This window comes from Melanotaenia boesemani, chromosome 16 (genome assembly GCF_017639745.1).
Source record: "Melanotaenia boesemani isolate fMelBoe1 chromosome 16, fMelBoe1.pri, whole genome shotgun sequence".
Taxonomy (NCBI): Eukaryota; Metazoa; Chordata; class Actinopteri; order Atheriniformes; family Melanotaeniidae; genus Melanotaenia; species Melanotaenia boesemani.
Window position 1 is genome coordinate 27,260,627 of NC_055697.1, and position 19,882 is coordinate 27,280,508.

The following is a 19,882-nucleotide window of genomic DNA, read 5'->3' on the forward strand; positions in this document are numbered from 1 at the left end:
ACGGGAGCTGAATTTGTCCTGAACCAGACTTTCCAAGCAAACAAGGTGCAAATGCACCCATAATGTTGTACACAGTTGTAGAATTGGGTAGGGATGGTAGGAACGTCTGCTTACCATTTTCCATCTCACAAACAGCAGAGAGGTTAGTGCTGCACTACTTTCTATCTGTAAAAAGTGGTTGGTGCTCTAAGTCATGCCTGATAACATATTTTGCTATTATAAGTTTTCCTCTTTCATTGTTTTACTCACATGATTAGCTGTGCCTGCTGCCACTCAGTCTGTTGAAGTAGCTAGCATTTCTGGCTAGTGCTAGCTAGTGCCAGAAAGTGCCTCTAGCTGCGGTTGTGTCTTGACTGTCAGGAGCAAAGAAAACAAAGGTAGGAGTTATTTTAGAGTGAGTCAGTGTAAATGTTGAAATCACAAAGACATTAATTTGTTGACTTATACTGAGTCATTAATAACATTCACTTAATGAAAATCTTGCTTCCTTCCAGTCACGAATGTGACTGAATCAATCAGACAGAATAAAAGCTGCCATGTGATTCAGAGGGAGAAGCAGATGCTGAAGCAAGCAGATAAGCAGGGTCACGGCAACAGGTGGGTTTTAGTACTCAGAGTTGTTGTTGTTATTTCTACATAATTATTTGAAATTTTATTAAAGTTAAACATGGCAGGATAAGTTTACCTGACCTTTTTTTATTGAAATGTTTATTTTTATTTAAAATAAGAATAATAGTTTAAAAATTAACATTCCTTCTAATATCACAAGTTCTATGCAATTGTAATGAGTCAAAATGAGTCACATATAGATTGTTTGCTAAATCATTACAATTATAAGGATTTATGCTACATTGGTTTATTGCTATATTTACAATTATATATTTTAACTACTATTTTAGACTATTCTGCATTTGAACCTTTTTTTTTGTTGTTTTTCCTGTCTGCTCAATATTATATTGTCAATAAATGTCTACCATAAGTACAGAACACTCACTAGTCTCACAGGAACCCTCTTACCAATGTCAAAATCAAACTTGCACACTTGATGTTGCATTTGAGTTGTTCATTTTGCATCATTATGGTAACAGTTTACTCAAAGACTTAGTAGTGCCTGTTACACCATGCCTTTAAATTGCACTTTATTTCAGCAACAATGGCATACCTAAACCTACAGAATACATGATAACTTTTATTATGACCTTCCATCATCTAATTTAGCTCAGTATGCTTGTCACTCGGCTCTCCTTCTTTCTTTCTGAGCTGATGCTGTCTTCAAGGAACAAATGGGCCCTTTCATGAGATGTGGAGTGGAGCCTGCACATGAATAATTTGTAGCTAATATCCCCTCTCCTCACAGCAATATAAACATGTTTTTCCTCAGTGTCTCACCTCTGTTGATGCCTTATTCTCTGCCTTTCCCCTCCCTTCTTCTTTCACTCAGTCACTATCTCCCTTTCTGCCTCCTGCATCGCTCCCAGACTTCACTGAACAGGCTTATAAAGGAAAGGGTGTTATGCTTTGTTTTCTTTTTTCGCTCAAGTTCATAGCGTTAGCATTCAGAAGATGGGGCCAAAAGGCACCATTATTAATTGAGAAGGCAGTTGTGTATGTGCTCTGCAAAAGTTAAAATATTAAAGTATCCATCTCTTGTTTGGCAAGCTAGAGTGTATCTATTTAAACACATGAAATTTCAGCTCTGCTGCAAAGAATGTGTGAAGAAACAGGAATCACTTCCACCACAAACCACGGGTCAGGTTTTAACACCACTGGAGCCACATTGGATGTGTCAGGATCCACAGGCACACCATGTCCTCCAGAGATCAGACTGTTTTTATTGTGTCCCTGTTGCATGATGCATGAACAACTTGCACTGAAAAAAGCGTCTAATCATCAAAAAGTTCAAGAAAAGGAAATGCGTTTAGTTGACTGCAGATACTTCAGCTGAATAGAAGAATATTTCAAACAATATCATCATGAAACTCTCCATGTTGATGCTAAGCTCCATCAAAGACTATGAAGTGCAAAATAAATAAATAAGAAATAGCAAAGAAGCCTCAGAGTGTTCTTTATTTAACTCTTTATTTCACTTCAACAAACTACTTATGTCATTTCCACCGTAGAGCAAAGCTAAAGCAGCAATGCCAACACCAATATAAGTAAGGCCAAGAATACAACAAATGGTTGGGATAATAGTAAATACTATGATAATAGTTAAAATGATAAAAAGTACTCACACCATTACATTACCTGGTGCTCTTATCTATGTGAGGCTTACTGGTTGTTCTTAAGTCTAAATAAACAGGTCCATGTCTCCACACAACCGTGTGGGAACGTGCCACATTGCTGGATTTCGTGTGAACATCTCTGTTCTATGAAGGAACCTTTTATATGTGTAGCAGAGATGTGCACACAGATGGCAATAATTAGAACAAACTGGTTTTTATTTGCCACTGGCTATGTACCCATTGCCCAAAGGTTGGAGCCTGAAAACATTTGAATGGACCAGAGCCATGTAGACCCAACTTCTCCCGCAGTTGATGTCCCCCCAGGCTAAATGTCAATATTTCTAGCATTTCTGAAGATTTGGACAGCAAAAGTAGTGGATACCACAGCACTTCACTAACAAAGGAGTTTTTTTCTTTTCAAGAGGTTTAAGATTATTTAATAATTGAAGCAAATTAGCATCAAAGCAAAACCTTACAATTAATGTGCCATCGTCCTCTGAGCTTGTTTTGTAAATGTTTTACAAATAATATTTTGATGTTAATCTCAGCTTAAGCGCAAACATTTCACAGATGAAAGTTTGAGGCTGAATCACCTCCTCAGTCCTTTATTAATTGAGTGAATTTATGAATGATATTTGCTGTCTTTTATGCAGCCTTTAAGAACTTTGATTCTTCTTTTTTTCTCATTTTCTTTCTTATTTTTTTAAACCTTTTTTTTAGGCCTCAAGTAATGTTAAATTTGGAAGTCAACAGTGAACGGGACAGGTTTACCTGTCTTATCTGAACTGAACAAGGACAGAAAAGCTAAGAGCAGGTAGCCCAGATAAAAAAAATTAAGACACCATTTTATAAATATCCAAGTGAAATGAATTCATTTGAAACTAATAATCTACTTATCATAGAGGCCACATTTACAAGATTTATCCCCAGCACTAATATATAAATTTCTAAGCATTAATCCAATAGAACTCTTCAACTAGCCCCTAGATGATGAACAAGTGATCAAGTGGTCAAAGCCAAACACCTGCAAGCATTGGACACTTCTTCTAAGTTCCCACTGGGCAGGTTGAAGTCTGTGCAGGCACAAAACCTATAAAATGTACTTAAGTGAGAAGTCCTGGAAAAAGCTAGGGTTCTACTTTTTAGAAAGCCTGTGCTCACCAAAACTAAATTTATGCCATCGTGAGCACTGAAAGAGAAGCATGTTAGCAAGCTTTGATTCAAAGGCACAATGTGGATTTTTTTTCCTTTTCTGCAGTCTTGAATGTTTTTTTTTCTACCTTCACTGGTTTTGATTTATTTCTTTAAAACCCTGCAAGATGCACCACCTAAGAAAGCAAGGGAGCATTACATCATATTATCAGCTAAGGGTTACTTATAGGAAAAGGTATAGTAGGAAACTGGATATCATTCTAAGTAGATTATCTTGCTGAGACTAGTCTGTGCAGTCATTTCTTTTTCTTTCTCTATACCTCATAAGAGGATTTGATGGTCTTCTCTTTTTTTTTTTTTGACTGAGGACACAGGGCAGTGAGACAAAGGAAAGATGCTGAATATATCAGGTCAGCTGGCTTTATTTAGAATGCTGTGAATGGAAGAGCTGAGTCAGAATCTTTTTTTTTTTTATTAGATTGACAAGCTATGAAATTATGGCAGTAGATTGTTTCCATAATGTTGGAATTTAGTATTAATGAAGTCCAATGTGGTGTTTAAAAGCTTTTCACATGCAGCGAGCTGTTCACAGCAAAGCTGTTGCTTTGCGTAGATTTGTTTGAAAAAGTTAAACTGCTGTTGCACCTCTGAGCTGAAAATACAGATGTGTACTGAGGCCAATTTACATGGATGCTGTTTACAACAGCTGTTGTCAAGCACCTCATTGGGCAACAACATACGCGGTTTCAATAGGGTGGCTAGGGGGGCCGGTGCCACCCCCAAGGTTTGATTGGCCACCCCTGATGCCACCCCAAAGATCTTTGAAGCTCATTGGTTTGCATCCATTTGAGCTTCCAGAAATTTACCAGCCGGACAGGACTTGGACGCAACAGGTGCACAGGATCGGCGGGCGACAGCAGTTTTTTTTTTATTTTTATCTACAGTTTACTCATGGTAAGTCAATTTTCCCAGTCTGTCCTTTGCTACTTTTTGGTTTGCTGCTGTAATAAATTTTTTTTGAATGTTTGCTTTACGTTTAAGCCTACTACAGTGCTTACGTTTTTGGCTAGTAACACTAGCTTGTACTGTAAAACTCGTTTGGATGCTGGGGTGTGTTGGTATCTATGTTTGCTGAATGGTAGACTCCTCGCTCCGTGGTAAAAGTCAGGCAAAAATCCAATTTGTCTGCGGGTCCACCAAAAATAGACCAAAGGCTTTTTTTAAAACCCTAGGGTCGCAATGCGTCGGTTTTCACTGCTTTGCCATGATCAATTAAGGCTTTAAAAATTTTTTTTTTTCCTCCGGAGTGCCTTGGGTTTGTTTTTGGTGAGCCTGTTGACAAATTAGATTTTTGCCCGACTTTTAGCACGGAGGGAGGAGTCTACCATTCAGCAAACGTAGATACTAACTTGTACTGCATTTGGCAAACTAGTAACACTGGCTGTGGCGCTGAAGTGCATCATGCTAAAGCACAAGAGCGCGAAATGCGCGTTATTAAACATGTCGGGACATGTGTAACTAAATGCTTTTTCAAATAACTTGCAATAAAAATGAACTGATAAAACGAGAAATTTTCAGTAAGAAAGTGTGGAAAAAAAAAAAAAAAACAAACAAAAAAAACAGGATTGTCCAAAGATGTCACACCAGTTTCCTCTTCATGTGTGAATGCTGTTTTGTTTGTTTATTTTTTTTAACCTGAGAAGTTTGTAGCTCATATGATCGCCTTTCAAGCTCTTGTACTTCATGAATATGCCTAACTATTTTTAAGAGTGAAGTACTCACTGCTCAAGCTGAGCAGGGCAGCAGCAGAACTGATATCATTTGACAAGTTGATATATATGGGAAATATCTATAATCAAAAATATCTATTGACAATAAAAACTATTCTAAGCTTAACTTTTGCTTAGCTTGACATTAAAAACAGTATGTAATTGGATCAAACAGGTCAACAAACTCTCTGAAAGAATAACTTTATAGATAATGACTAGCCTAAAAATGTTGTCATTTGTTGTTCAAAGAGGCACACAGCCAGACATCTAATATTAGTAGAAGTAATATATTTGTAGAAAAGCGCTCTACAAATACAGTTCCATTTACCCATTCCATTTAATCTTTTGTTTCACAACAGCCCACTTCTAGGTAAAAGGCCCCTGTCTTCAGCTCTTTTTATAGTTTTTACTGATATGACTGCAGATACTTGGTTTATTTACAGTTTAGTACAATATTTTTTACATTCAAGGGCCTTACAATGTTGCTTTAAAATATTTTGAAGATATTTGAATGATTTTAGCATATATTGGTTGAATATTATTGTATATGAAAACGTGCATGTTTTCATGCACATTTTTAATGTGGCCACCTCTGGAAATCCCTAAGCCACCCCTTGGCCACCCCTGTGAAAAATTCCTAGAACCGCCACTGGGCAACAATGGTATTCTATTTGAAAGCTCACATTTAGTGCTATGCTGTTTCATCGGTATTAAAAAGAAAAATAAAGTAACGTTGCTACAACTTTTCAATCAAATCTCAGTGCTACAGCGTAATATTCTTTTAACATAACATGTCTTGCACTGTACATAAGAGGTATGGATTTAATGAGAGATGATTCTATTTTGTATAAAAGCAGCAACAGTACGTCCATAAAACTAGTAGTAGTGTTATTGGAAGATGAGAGAGAATATGACAGGAAGCTAAGTGAAATATTATGAAGTCTTTTCATTTATTTCCCACCCCTTTCTTTAAACCTCAACATGATTTACAAAGTATGGAGACAAAGGTGAGAATAGGTGATGAAAAGGGATGTCAGTATGTTAAGTTACATTTTTAAACATTTACAAAACTTTAAAACAAAACCAAAATGAACTAAATTAAATATGTATGTATGTTGGTTGGTGCTTGTTTGCATCAGTGGTTCGGGCGTAAAGTTAAAACTAAAATGTCTTTCCAAAGATTTTGCACTACAAACACTTACATACTTGGTTCCAGTATATTTAAGGTCCCTTCATTCAGTCTTATTTAACACTACACAACTTAGGCAGATTTTACAGCGCGCCATAAAAAAGATTAATATGGCATCCATCTTGCCTCTCGCCAAAGCTCTCTCCAGCCAGTACAAGTCAGTCTGATGTTGACTCTTGACTTATCTCCTACTCTGTCTCTTTCTCTCTTTCTTTCTGTCCTTCTTTCTCTGATAATGTCCTCTTGGTTTCTTTGATGAATCAGCCTTGATGTGTGTTCAAAAGTTTGTGGATATCTAAAAATGGGCTAGATAAAAAAAAAAAAAAAAAAAAGGATTGTGGAGTGTGGTATCTCCGTGCTGCAGGGCAACAACGCCTCCAGGAATGTGCATCATGGATGTTACTGTGCTATCAAAACAAGTCAGAAGAACAATGTTTCAATGTCAAAAAATTATGCAGCTTTGCTTGTCTGAAAAATTTTAGACTTTTGGACTGAAGGAAAAAATACTTTACTTCACATCTACAGTATTCCATTACAAACTAAATGAATCCAACATAACACACATTTTAATAAAGAAGTTAGGGTATAGAACAATTATGACCAGTAACCAGGTTAGGATCCATCTTGCATCCTACCTCTCCAGCCAGAAAGAGACAGTCTTATCTTGACTCTTGTTCTGTCTCTTTCTCTCGTTCTTTTTCTTACTTCCTCTGATAATGTCTTCTTGCATTTCTTTGCGGAATCAACCATGCTGCACATTCTAAACGGCTGGTGTGTTTACATCCATTTCCTAGCATGTGAAGTGGAACTCGGCTGCAATGTTGCATGGTGATTAAAAAAAAAAAAAAAGTTTTATAGGGCAGTTAGTGCGATTTCCCAGCCTCGAGATGCTGCTGGGTAGCGACAGCTTCAGATATGTGCACGATAGATGTCACTGTGCAATAAAATGAGTCCAGGACGCTAAGTTTTAATGTTGGAAAGCTATGTAACGCCTTTTTAATCTCTTCTGCAGCATTAATGATAAAAAGTTGCTGAAAATATATATCAGAGCGACATGACCTCTCATATATTGCAAAGGCAAGGCTGAGAAATAAGATGACACATGGAAAGACTGGCTGGACTGCAGTCATGACCCCTCCCCAATAAAGAAAATGTGGAAAATCTTGAGTCAAAATTGCAACGACAATGACAACCTTGCTGCACACCTACAGAATGACGCAAAATAACACCTCAAATATTTTGGTTGCAGATTTACCAAAAGTTTTTTTTTTTCTTTTAGCATGCTTACTTTATTGCAGATGCTTCTCCCCTACATACGTACCATACTCAGGATTAGCATGTATGCAGACGGGACCGCGCTTTATGCTCTACTAGCTCTTTCTATTTCAAATCTTCTTTCCCCCAACTCCACCTCCCTTTTATTCTTCATCATGCTTCCACATTCCTCTCATTTAGCCAGAGTGTGATGCTCAAATGAAGTTTTAGCTAGCGGAACATATTAGCTGGAAGTCGCAGCTGCTTGTAAAATCCAATATCAAATTCAGTCCAGCCCAACAGTAGCAAAGCTGCACTGGCGCATCTCTTATTTTGACAACATAAATGAATATATGGATGGAAGCATAGAGGAGGGCTAAATGGGTGTGAGGGATGATTAGGGGGGAAGAGGGAGATGTGCTTAGGATTATGGATGGATGAATGAAGGGATGAGAGTGTACAGTTGGTGCTGCAGCAAAGACAGGGGTTAAGGAGTTTGGAAGGCCGCAGTGGAGAGAGGGAGAGTGAAACACAAGTGAAGAAAAAGCTTTTTGCAACCTGCCACAGGAGACATCACAGTTTTTCTGCTCAGAGGGTTTTCACTCGTTTGCTTTGTGTGTATGAGTGTGTGCGCGCTAAACTAAGCCTTAGCATGTTAGCACCACTGGGAATGCCTTCGTTTCTGTTGTCCTCTTCTGCACTGACTTTTGTCTTTATGCTTATCATTGTCTTTCCTCATATGTGGACATATTTAAAGACAAAATTGTCCTCTCTGTCTTATTTTTCCTTAATTCTTGCTTTCACTTTTTTCTTTGTCTTTTAGTTTTTCCTTCTTCCTTTCAAATAAGGTTATTTGTTCATTATTTATTGTCTCGACACCATTAGGTCCATATCCCTTCCCATTACACCTGAGTATCTTCGACAGAGTGTGACCACACAAAGAAAAGCTCTTCTGTCAATAATAGATTGAGCAACATGCAAAAAGCAGTGATATGTAAAAAGGAGAGGAGGAAATAAATAAAAGAACAGAAATGAGCTTGTTTTTTTTTGCATGAACTATCACCAAGTTGCATCTGTGTAGAAAGAAAGGCACTTCAATACAATTCATTACTGGATGTATAATGGAGGTGAGGAAGAGAGAAAATGAGTTAATTTGTTGTATAATGCTACCTTATAAACACTGGCTAAAACATGCTTCATGCCACACAAACTGGTTATCAAACATCACAAATACAGACAACTCCAAGGATAGCTTGATTTGGAGTCCTGCAGCTCCTCAACACAAGGGACTGAGATGTATTGTGACAGGAGATGGATAGAAAGGCATGCAGGCAAACATGGTTTAAAATGGCTTGGTGGGAGGTAAAATTTACTCATACGTGGGTCATGTTAAGCAGGGCATTGCAAAGACAAATTGCATTTTTCAGCCACCTCAGCCAGACATGGGTTGGTTTTATGAGAGCTGAAACGTTATTCCAGAGATGAATCTCCACTCTTCATTGTTTCTTTCTGAAACTATGGCTGCAGGTTATGGTCGCAGTGATAAATAACAGAAAAAGCTGAAAAGGAAGGGGAAGTAAAGGAATGAATACAAATGTAAAGAAAAAACATTTGTGAACTTGTGCTTTTTTCCCTTTTATGAAACTTTTGTTCATTTTCATGAGATGATCATTTGGTGGTTTTAATTGGGTAAATTTGGAAACGATACAAGCTTTAGTTTAAGAAGGCAAATGCTGAAAGAAAGAAGTTCATTAAAGTTCTTCTCCATTCATTAATTAAACCTCTAAAAACTCAACTCTCTTAATCAAATTTGCATTTCAGAACAATTTTTTTCAAGGAAAATCTGATTATACCTTAAAATATCTTAGATTTAATTACCCCTTTGTTTCATTGGGTATATGTGAATGTGTGGATTCGCAAAATAGGTCTTTCTCTATTTTTGCTTCTGCTGCTACCTGAAAACTTTAAAGACAACGCAGCCACATTTCCAATAAAATATCCAGTACAGAAGTATCAAGCACAGAGCTTGTCTGTGCTGTAAAGTCCTGTGAATATAAAGTAAATTAATTAACTGAGTAGAGGGCCAGAAGTCTGTTTGTGGAGCAGAGTTGAGCTGCAATGAAAAGACGAAATCCAGTCAAATTAATAACCATTGAGGTAAGTTATTGAGGTCTGGGTGTTTTTATTTTACTTTAGAAATGCAGCAGCTGTAAAACCATCCATTCATTCTTTTTCTTTACTGCTTAATGCTGTTCAAGGTTGTGGAGGAGTTACAGCTGTGTGACGTTACACAGCTGTAGAGCTTGCAAGATGTTTTATTTATTTGATTAACCGCTTGTTCTCTTTATTTTCGTACCATGTTAACCCCACAAAGACTTGCTCACTCATTTATTGCAGCTCATTTTTCAACGACTACATCAGGACATTTCTGTAGAATCGTGCCGTGGTAATTCAATTCAATTCAATTCAATTTAGCTTTTTTTTTGTATAGAGCCAATTTACAACAACGTCATCTCAGGGCACTTAACAAACAAACCAATTCAAGCCAATCTGTTGCCATTCAATCAATATTCATACAAGTCGATTCATAATAAATAATAGCTTAGCTAAAGAAAACCAACAGAATCTTTCACCTTAAACAATTTATTGAAAGAAAGCTAAAGACAGTGGTGGGTATACCACAACATATAACTTCTTGGTCTGCTGATGTGTAAATGTGAACAGTGTGTTTAAATACAAGCTGTCATAGAATCAGAACATTTAGTGGCCAATTCATGGTTTAGATACTTCTATCGGGGTTTTCAGTGGTCATGAGAGAACAACAAGGAGTATTTAAAAATTGAAAAGTTGTGCATTCAAAAGTTTAGAGAAAGCTAAACAATGTTCACCTGTAAAGGTTATAGTGTATTTAAGTGCATTCTGACAACATATAAGGCCGAATACCCCTGTCTTTTAAATTAAGTACTTTTTTATATTTGAAAATTAAACCATGATGTTCAGTCAAAAAAGAAAGGAAATAAAACAAAAAATTGATTTTTCTTTATTTTGCTCCAAAGAACTTTAAGATGTCAAATAAGTATTACTAGTAACAAATATTCCAGTGGTTTAACTTAAAGTAAAGAAAGAAATTCTGAAATATGTCCGGGATTAAACTTGACATTATTTACACAGGTAGGCATAAATTAGAAGCAGAGAGTCCTCAGCTAAACTAAAAACATTCAGCAGTGCAAGACCAAAAATAAGAGGTGCTCTCAAAAGTGCTGTTAATGTGCCAGTGCAGCTTTGGAGTATAAAATGTTCCCCTGATATTTTTGTTAAGCCTTAGATAGATGGAGATAAATGGGGGTCAAAAAAAATGATCATTTAAATTTGTTAGACCCTGAGGAAGCGTCCCATGGTTGAAACCCAAGTGGCAATAAAATTTATCTGAGCTATACAGGGGCCTGTAGTAATACAGGACCCCACATTCTTTATAAATAACACATGGCAGATTGTATGAAGACACCCACTTTTGGAGGAAGTTATGAAAAGAGAGACAAAGTGGATGAGCAGTGCAACAGGGTAAAGAAGACAGATGCAAACTAACAATGTTACTTGTTGCTATGGGAAGTAATGACCAGTTGGTTGACCTGTTCTGTGTCGTTTTGTGATGTGTCTGTCAGGCTCAGTCAGTAACACTGACCACGTGTGGGTTTAAAAATTTGTGAAAGAAATTCTTTTATTTAAATATCTAAAAGGTTAAAAGGTAAACTTGACACTAAAGTTGCAGCATACTTACATGGATGGGAAAGTGTGTCACACTGGTTTTAGTTTATGTCCAGGGGATGAAAGCTTTCTAAGGTGTATTTTGTTCACTTTGCAGTTGTTGTATCAGCATGTTACCATTCTGCATACGTGGGGAATAAGAGGATATTGAGTCATATAATAAAATGCAGCTTAAAATATGTAAGAGGCAAACAAATTATATTATTTATATGTGCTATAACATTACGTTCAGTGCTTCATATGACAGCTACATACACAATATTTTGACAACAGCATATGCAAACCTGTTTGTTCATTTATCAGTAATCAAAGGGTAAGTTATGATTATACTGTTCACGAACTCAGAGTTGATCCAAAATTTTGGAAGTTTACAGCTTTTGTTAATGTCTTCTACTGACTTGCAGGGCACACCATTGTAATACAAACAATGAACACAAAAGGCGAAAAAAAATTATTATTTTTTTTTATTATTATTTTCATAACCAACATCTTACTTTATAAAACTATTATATTCTTGTTTGGTCCTTAAACCACCTTGCCACTGAAAATCTTTGGCGGCTTTAGGCTTTGACTTTGCTAACATCTTCAATGCAATGACAAATTCACGAGTCAGGCTGTGTATGTGGTATACAGACACTGTGAGCAGCCATGTTAAGGGAAGGCAGTGGTTCAGGCGGTAGAGCGGCTCGTCTGAGTTGTTGGTTTGAACTCTTTTTCAAGTCATCAACTGCTTCGTTTTACCACTGTGTCTTTGAGCAAGACACTTTACCTCCAGTATCAGCAACACATTATGAATGTGAAGGAAAGTTTGATGCCTGGAGAGGCTGTTGGTGCTGATTGGCCAGCATGTTTCTACCCGTCTGCCCCTTTCAGGGCAGCTGTGGCTACACATGTCGCTTACCACCACCAGTGTATGAATGTGGCTTGAATGAATAATGGATTCAGTGTCATGCAATGTTTAAGCACCTTTAAAAGCGTTACAGAAATCTAATACAATATTATGCCTGCCTGCAATTACTTACTTTTGATGCAGTTTCAAAGTCCCAAACCACTTCAGCTGACTCCTTTCAATGCAGAGGTGGATTGAATCCTTGCATCTACTCCAAGGATGTAGAACCTCCTTACCTTACAAGGCTGAGCCAAGCCAACCTTTCGGAGGAAGTTTATATCAGCCGCTTGTACCTGCAATCTCAGTCTTACCCAAATATAGAGACCACAGATCATAGGACAATTTTCTGTGAAAGTGATATGAATAAATCAAGAATACAATATTTATAGTCAAGATTATATCTAGAATGTTATTTCACAGAAATCTTGAGGTAAAGAAAAAATTTGGAGAAATTACAAGCTCATTAAAAGCTAATTGTACTCATATTTTCTCTAACATACAGGTAGTTTCCATTTTGTACATTTGTTTTGAGATATTTACTTTTTTGTTGGGTTTTAATTTTAATATAAATTATTTTTTTAAAACCTAAGAATATTTTGCAATAAAAAAAATGACTGCGAAAACAAATCTATCTTCATGGTAAAATACTGCAAATGTCAAGATAGTTATTGCTGCATTTTGGCTCCTACATGTCACATTTTTCTTTTATCCATCTGCTCCCTTTTTTCATACATCTTGCCTGTGGTAAATTCTTCCTCCCCTCCCTTTCTCCACCTCCCATTTTGTATCTTGACATGTGTCTTCACTTATTGTCAAGGTCAGCTCTTACCTGTGCCTGCTTTCTTCTGCCATCTCGGCTCATCCACACCACCCTCTGACCTGTACATTTTCAAACACACATAATGTATCTGTAATATACATGCAATGCATTTGACCCTTAATGTGCAGTGTGCAACATTCATGAGACCTCTGTGTCCAGGAAATTGCATTAGTGGAGGCATCATCCTCTCCGCAATGGTAGAGACATTAATATAATATAATTTTAGGTGACAGAGTGCAGGAAAATGAAAGTAGCCGCTTGTATGGGAACTGTTGACGTCCATGAGATTTTTAAGCTGCGATTGTGATTTTATTTGCTTATCGTTTTAAGTTCAGCTCTATACAGTTTGACATAAGCACAACAGAAATATGTTTCAGGGGATTCAGTGCAGGTAAAAAAGGAGAGGGACATGCAGTACCAATAATTCTTCTGTTGAAGTGATAGTTTATTGTACTTTTTCATTACCAATATTTTTTGCCCCTTTAAGTGAAATCACTTGATTGAACAGTGTTCAATAATATCTTTATTGTAAGTGCAATGGGAAATATAAATAAAACTCATGAACATAAGTATCTATCTATCTATGTGGATAGATAAAAATGTGTCCACATTCAATGCTGCTGCTGTATGATGAAGAGACCAACTTTACACTGATCATTTGACATTTTTACTGAATTTATATTGTCTAGGCTATAAAACAATCTGTTTTACTTTTTTAGGGCTAAAATTTCTCTGGCATTCAGTTCACTTCCAGTCTGGTGAAGATAAATTTTGACAAAATGTCTTTCTGTTCGGTGTTCGTGCCTTTTTAATGTGGTATATAAAGACAAACAAAGCAAAAAAAATAAAAAAAAGGAAAAAGAAACCTATGTCTTCATGCAGAACCAATGTCAGCTTCCCATGAATCACCACCAAGACGAACATGGGGATCGTTTCTGTAGTTTGTGCATTTACGTTTCTGGATTTTCTACCTTTACTGGATATTAGACACTCAGATCTAAAACTCTTGAAAAGCTTCTTCCGCAGGCCATCAAGGCCATCAGTCCAACACATGAACATGGTCTTCAGTTCATTTTATTAATGTGTTAAACTGCAGAGAAAGTGAGCGAGCTGGAATCTCTCACCCTCCATGGGCGCAAAACCCATCTTAGTCTATGTGAGAAGGGAGATTCATGCACACTTTCTCCGAAGTACAAAGTAATGATGAGTTGTCTCGTAATTCCGAGCGGTAGGTGACGTCATTATCAGGTAACTGTCCTCTCAGTATTGGAGCTCCCTTCTTCCCCTCCCTCTCCTGTTGCTTGTTGTCTGAGAGTGGCTAACGCAACTCATATCCAATGTGAACATTTTTAAGGCTGACAGAGAAAAATTTCAGATGATTTTGAAATTCTGACGCATTTTTTTTTATGTCTGGGTACAAGAGGACGTTTGGTCACCCTAGAATAAGATATCACTCAGAAGGTAATAAAGCCTGTAATAAAGATAGTTTGTTGTGATATTAGAAGAAGTTGTATGTGTTTTTCAACTAGATGGATTCTTGATTCTTGTGATTGCACTGCAGTAGTAATGCGAGGAAAGCCACCAGCTGGCTATATGTTTCATCTCAAATGAGCCTAAATAATTAACATATTTTAGGCCATACAGCAAGATATTACCCATGATTGTTTGTTACAATATGTAATATAACACAGATTTCACACCTGCTTTGGTTAATGCAACCTACTTTAGTCAGTGTGTTGTACAGAGCCCAAATATTGTATTTTTTTATTTGTTTCTTACTGCAGTAACACAGTGTGAAAAGAGACTGGGCTTAATAACCTCTGCCAATACTCCCCCACCTCTGGTGCTTTAATAACGTTGCATATCAACAACAAATACTCAATTGCTTTTGGCAATTTAACCTTAATTTGTGGTTTAAAATGTGTAAAACATTTCCTACACAGTTCCTTTACTAGCAGTAAAGCAGCAAAATGAGGATCTGTTTTAATGAGGAAGGTCAACCGCATAAAACATTTTCATTTACAGCTAAGTTGTCTATTTTTAATAAAAGCTTTTTTAATATTCATCTTGTAAAATTGAAAATAATATATAATTCATTCATTCAGTCAAGGCTGTAATGCAGGTGAAAATGAACTAAAAACAGGATTCCAGAGGCTACGTTTCCTGTGTTTTTAGCAGCCTGTATGTCATATTTTCTCTTAAATGGTGTGTTCCCTGGGAAATGCAGGTCAGAGGAGCTAAAATCACACCAGGTAAAGGCTGGAGGAAAAAAATATATAAAAACCATTTCTAAAAAAAACATCTTAAAACCTTTTAATCCTCAGAATTCTCATGTTTGTACAATAATGTAATTCAAGGTTAGCTCATCAGGTAGGTACTCATAGAGAATCGTCTCTAAATGGTTCGTCTTCCACAAGCTCTAGGTCAGTATGTGAACAAATTAAAAGTAATTCAAGACCTTTTGCAAGACTGGAAGCAAAGATCAGTTTAAGAGCAAGCCATGCAACAATCTGCAAGGTAGCAGCTAAAAGCCTCTTTCATTTTGTCCCATGTAAATGAGAAGCATTAGAGAAATAATGAAAGGAAACATAGTTCCAGCATAAAATCATTGTAATGACCCTCAGACTCAAGTAGGGCTGCTTGATTATGGCAAAAATTATAATCGCATTTATTTTGATTGAAACTGAGATCTTAATCATTTAACAGTTATTCATTATTCACTTTAATAATTAGATTTTTTTTTATCTATCTATCTATCTATCTATCTATCTATCTATCTATCTATCTATCTATCTATCTATCTATCTATCTATATATCTATCTATCTATCTATCTATCTATCTAGTGGTTAACACCGCAGCCTCACAGCAAGAAGGTTGCTGCTTTGAATCTTGGCTGGGGGGAGGTTTGCATGATCTCCCCATGTATGTTTGGGTTCCCTCTGGGTACTCTGGCTTCCTCCCACCATCCAAAGGCATGCATGTTAGGTTAATTGATGACTCCAAATACTCCCTAGGAGTAAGTGCGAGTGAGAATGGTTGTTTTGTCCCCTATGACCTGTCCAGGGTGTACCCTGCCTCTCACCTGTTAATGCTGGGATAGGCTCCAGCTTACCTGCGACCCTTAATGGACTAAGCTGTACAGAGAATGAACGAATATATATATATATATATATATATATATATATATATATATATATATATATATATATATATGTTAACGTGCTTTAACACAATGCTTAATTAATGCTGTTAATTTTTTTAATAGCGCGTTAAGGTTTTCTTTTTTTTTTTACTGGCAGCTGGCTTTGGTGACAGAAACATGGCGTCCATTTCTCCTTTCCCTGCTGCAGCGGTGCGCCTGGTGTAATCAGGAGAGAGTGGGTTTATTAGAATAAAGAGACATTTTCTATCTGGAACTTAAGAAAGAAGAAGAAGAACCAACGTTTCTCTTTGTCTGTCAAAACTCATACAGGTGAACAGAGCATTGAGAAACGTTTTATTTATTATTATTTTTTTAATAAATGTGAAGCATAAATCGGGTCTTCTTCTGTCTCTGGTTCGGTGAATCTTGGTCATAGCGAGATGAAACTTCCAGCTGTGGAATCTGTGAGATGTGAGCTTTCAGTAGAGGAGTGTTTGTTCGTGTTCATGAGGAAACATCGTCTGTGTTTACATATTTTTCTGATTATGTTAACCTGAGGGGTATTGCACGAAACCAGAATAAAGAAATCCAGGATAATTAAGCAAGCCCAGCTTGACCTAGCTTGCGCGGCCTATCCTGGCTTAATTGGTTGCACGTTTGCTGAGCCAGGATGAGAAGGTGCGGCTAGGTTAAGCCAGGTGAAGATAGTTGGGATAAGTGCGTGTGCACGGCATACTGAAGCAGACCTCGCGATCGCTCACAGAATCACCGATGGAGAAATGGATAAAAGTCGCGCGTCGTACGTCACGGCCGCTGAACAACAGCTCCTGACGGAGTTCTCTGACGAAGTTAAGGATATTATAAGGAAAAAAGGCAATACTAATGCCATAAGTAAAGAACGCGAGAGAGCCTGGCAGACAATAGCCGACCGGCTCAATGCGTAAGTGGTCAAAAACTGTACAATTAATAAACAGTGCTCCACTGAAACTGTCATAATTAGGCTACAATTAAAGGAGTTACTTTTCAAATCCACTAACTGTTGTATACTTTAAGAGTGACAAGCAGGTGCATGTTACTCAGGAAATGTAGAGTATGATTAGGTGCAAACAATTATCCACAATGTGTCATTTAATCTATTTTCCTCATGTTACGTTTTTATCTATTTTATCTTTCTGTCCTTCTTAAAGGACAAACCTGTCTGGCCATAAAAGGACCTGGCAGCAAGAAAAAATTAAATATAAGAACATTTTGCAGGCTGGTAAGTGACTCCAAAGTAGATAACCGTGAACAAATGAGATGAATAGATGAGGTGTCTGCTGACATGTTCAATGTCTGTATGATTGTAGCAGTTAAAAAAAGGCCTATAAACTGGCACAGGGGGCGGCCCACCAAGCCAGGATGTGACTCCAGCAGAGGAACTGGCACTCCATTTAAATAAAGGGAGGCTAGTGATGGAGGGGATCCAGGGAGGGACAATAACTGACTCTGTCCCAGCCACAGAAACTGTCCGCTTCATACAAGGTACACAAAGTACTGCAATTCTACTGCACATGGGACACAATCAAATATAATATAGTGTCTGACTTTGGATAACCTTGCAGTGTCTGGGAACACAATTACACTTTTGGAGCCACCAGAAGATGATCCGGTTAGTACAGTGTCTCGAAATCACAGGCTTGGTATGTTCTGTGAAATCTTAATCCGAGTCCTCTCGCTGCATGTATACGGCAGGGGGAAGGCACATCTGCAGCTGCAGAATGCACGTCTGCAGATGAGGAGACTGTGTCAGTGGAGTCCAGAAGGCTTGAGGCATGTCAGTTTTATGGGATTGGCCTGCTTATTTATTCCATGAAGGATATGAAGTCAGTGATGTGGTGCTAATAGAAAATGTGTAGCAGGACCCGAATGCTGCACAGTCTCCTAAGCGGCCTGGTAACATTGTGAGTATTGGCTAAAGTACATCTACGTTATGCACAAATCCTGCTGTGCTAATTGACATTTCCTTTACAGACTTCACAAACTGTCAGAACGCTTTATTCAGGGCACCTGGAGAGAGAGAGAGAGCTGGCAGATGTTAAAAGCTGACTCAAAAAGAGAAAGCTCCAAGAACTAGAGCTGGATCTAGAGATTAAACACCAGACACTCAGAAAACTGCTGGAAATCCAGTAACCGAAAATCTGTATCTCTCAATGACATAGTCATCTCCAAAGGCCAGGGGATGTGAGCTGTCCCTGAAGACTCGTTCACGTCTGAATGCTCTTCTGAGGATGCGGGCTTCCTCGTCCAGCACATCCTCCGAAAAAGGGCAAGCCATTATGAAGAGGGAACAGGTGAAGGGGAGTTGGACCTGAATATTCTACATTGCCCTCGTCATGGATTTCTTTGAATACACCTTTGTAACCTCATCCGCTGTGTTTTGTAATCTCAATTAATGCAATAAAACACATATTTATAAAACCTCTGACAGCAATTTGACGAGCAGTCTTCATCAGCATAGCAATATAACACTTGGCCTGATGAAATCATGCACTTATGACCAAGTTGATATTGTGTGATGAAATCGTGATCCTGTATTTAAATAAAATGACTAAAAAAAATAAAATAAAAATTATATGCACTGCACTAGCACTACACGACAGAACCTGGGTCTAACTGGACTCAAAAGCGGTCTGACTAACACTTAATTATGATGTCCCATCTTGTTTGAATTCATGCTTGTGTTGTTCTTACTCTCAAATGTAAGTCGCTTTGGATAAAAGCGTCTGCTAAATGACTGTAGAATAGAATAGAATAATAATACTACAACTCGAATCCATATAAAAAGGCTGTTGCGATTACGAACAGATTTCGATTAAATGTACAGTGACTGTATATGTAATATTTTAATACTGGATGATTAAAATGACGCGCCATACTTAGGAAGACCATGGACATGCTGTAAAACACATTCATTCGTCATAGAATTGACGTTGGACATGCAGCTGACTCGCTAGGATTAATCTTAGCCTTTGGAGTTAGCCTGGTCTGGAGCAGGCTAGCTGCAGCGGATAAATCACCACAGTAACTTGGCCGGGATTAGTTTGAGCTGCTTTCATGCAACTGACTTAGGGCTAAATTCAGCCAGGATAACCAACATATCCCGGCTTAATCCCTTATCTTGGTTTCGTGCAATACCCCTCAGGTCTTTGAATTGTTTGTTGTCTTAACTGTGTTTGTTGGTGATAGAAAGGATTTTGCTGAGCTGGTAGCTGAGACTTTCTGTGGATACCACACATGTTTATAGTTACATCTACAAACCTGACGCTACACCTGGAAACGAGATGTTAACCCCTTAATTCCTGGTAGCGGAGGCTGCAGGTGCAGTCAAGCTAAAAATTAAAATTTAGAGAATTTATATGCCAAAAATCTGGATAATTAAGCACTGAAGGTGCATGGATGGAAGTTATTGTGCACATTGTGAATATTTCGCTCTCCTCACCATCTAGAAGCTGTGAGATTCTAATCCTGCTTTCTGTCTGTTCACCTGATGCTGATATTCATCACATATTGTTCCTTCTGTGTTTAGAGGGAAGCAGCTTCACAGCTTTAAATTCATCCTGCTGACTTTTTACCTTTTAGTTAGTAAATCCTGAACATTTCATCCTTCTTTGTCATAAATATTTCATTTTATAAATA

General features: G+C 37.6%; 1 long non-coding RNA gene across 1 annotated transcript; it reads left to right on the plus strand.

The window, feature by feature from the left end:
• The first annotated feature begins 4,256 nt into the window (after positions 1 to 4,256).
• LOC121655068 lies at positions 4,257 to 19,661 on the plus strand. The gene is made up of 3 exons (XR_006013076.1): positions 4,257 to 4,335; positions 14,262 to 14,273; positions 19,650 to 19,661. It is a non-coding gene; the product is annotated as an uncharacterized LOC121655068 (long non-coding RNA).
• Positions 19,662 to 19,882: the final 221 nt, after the last annotated feature.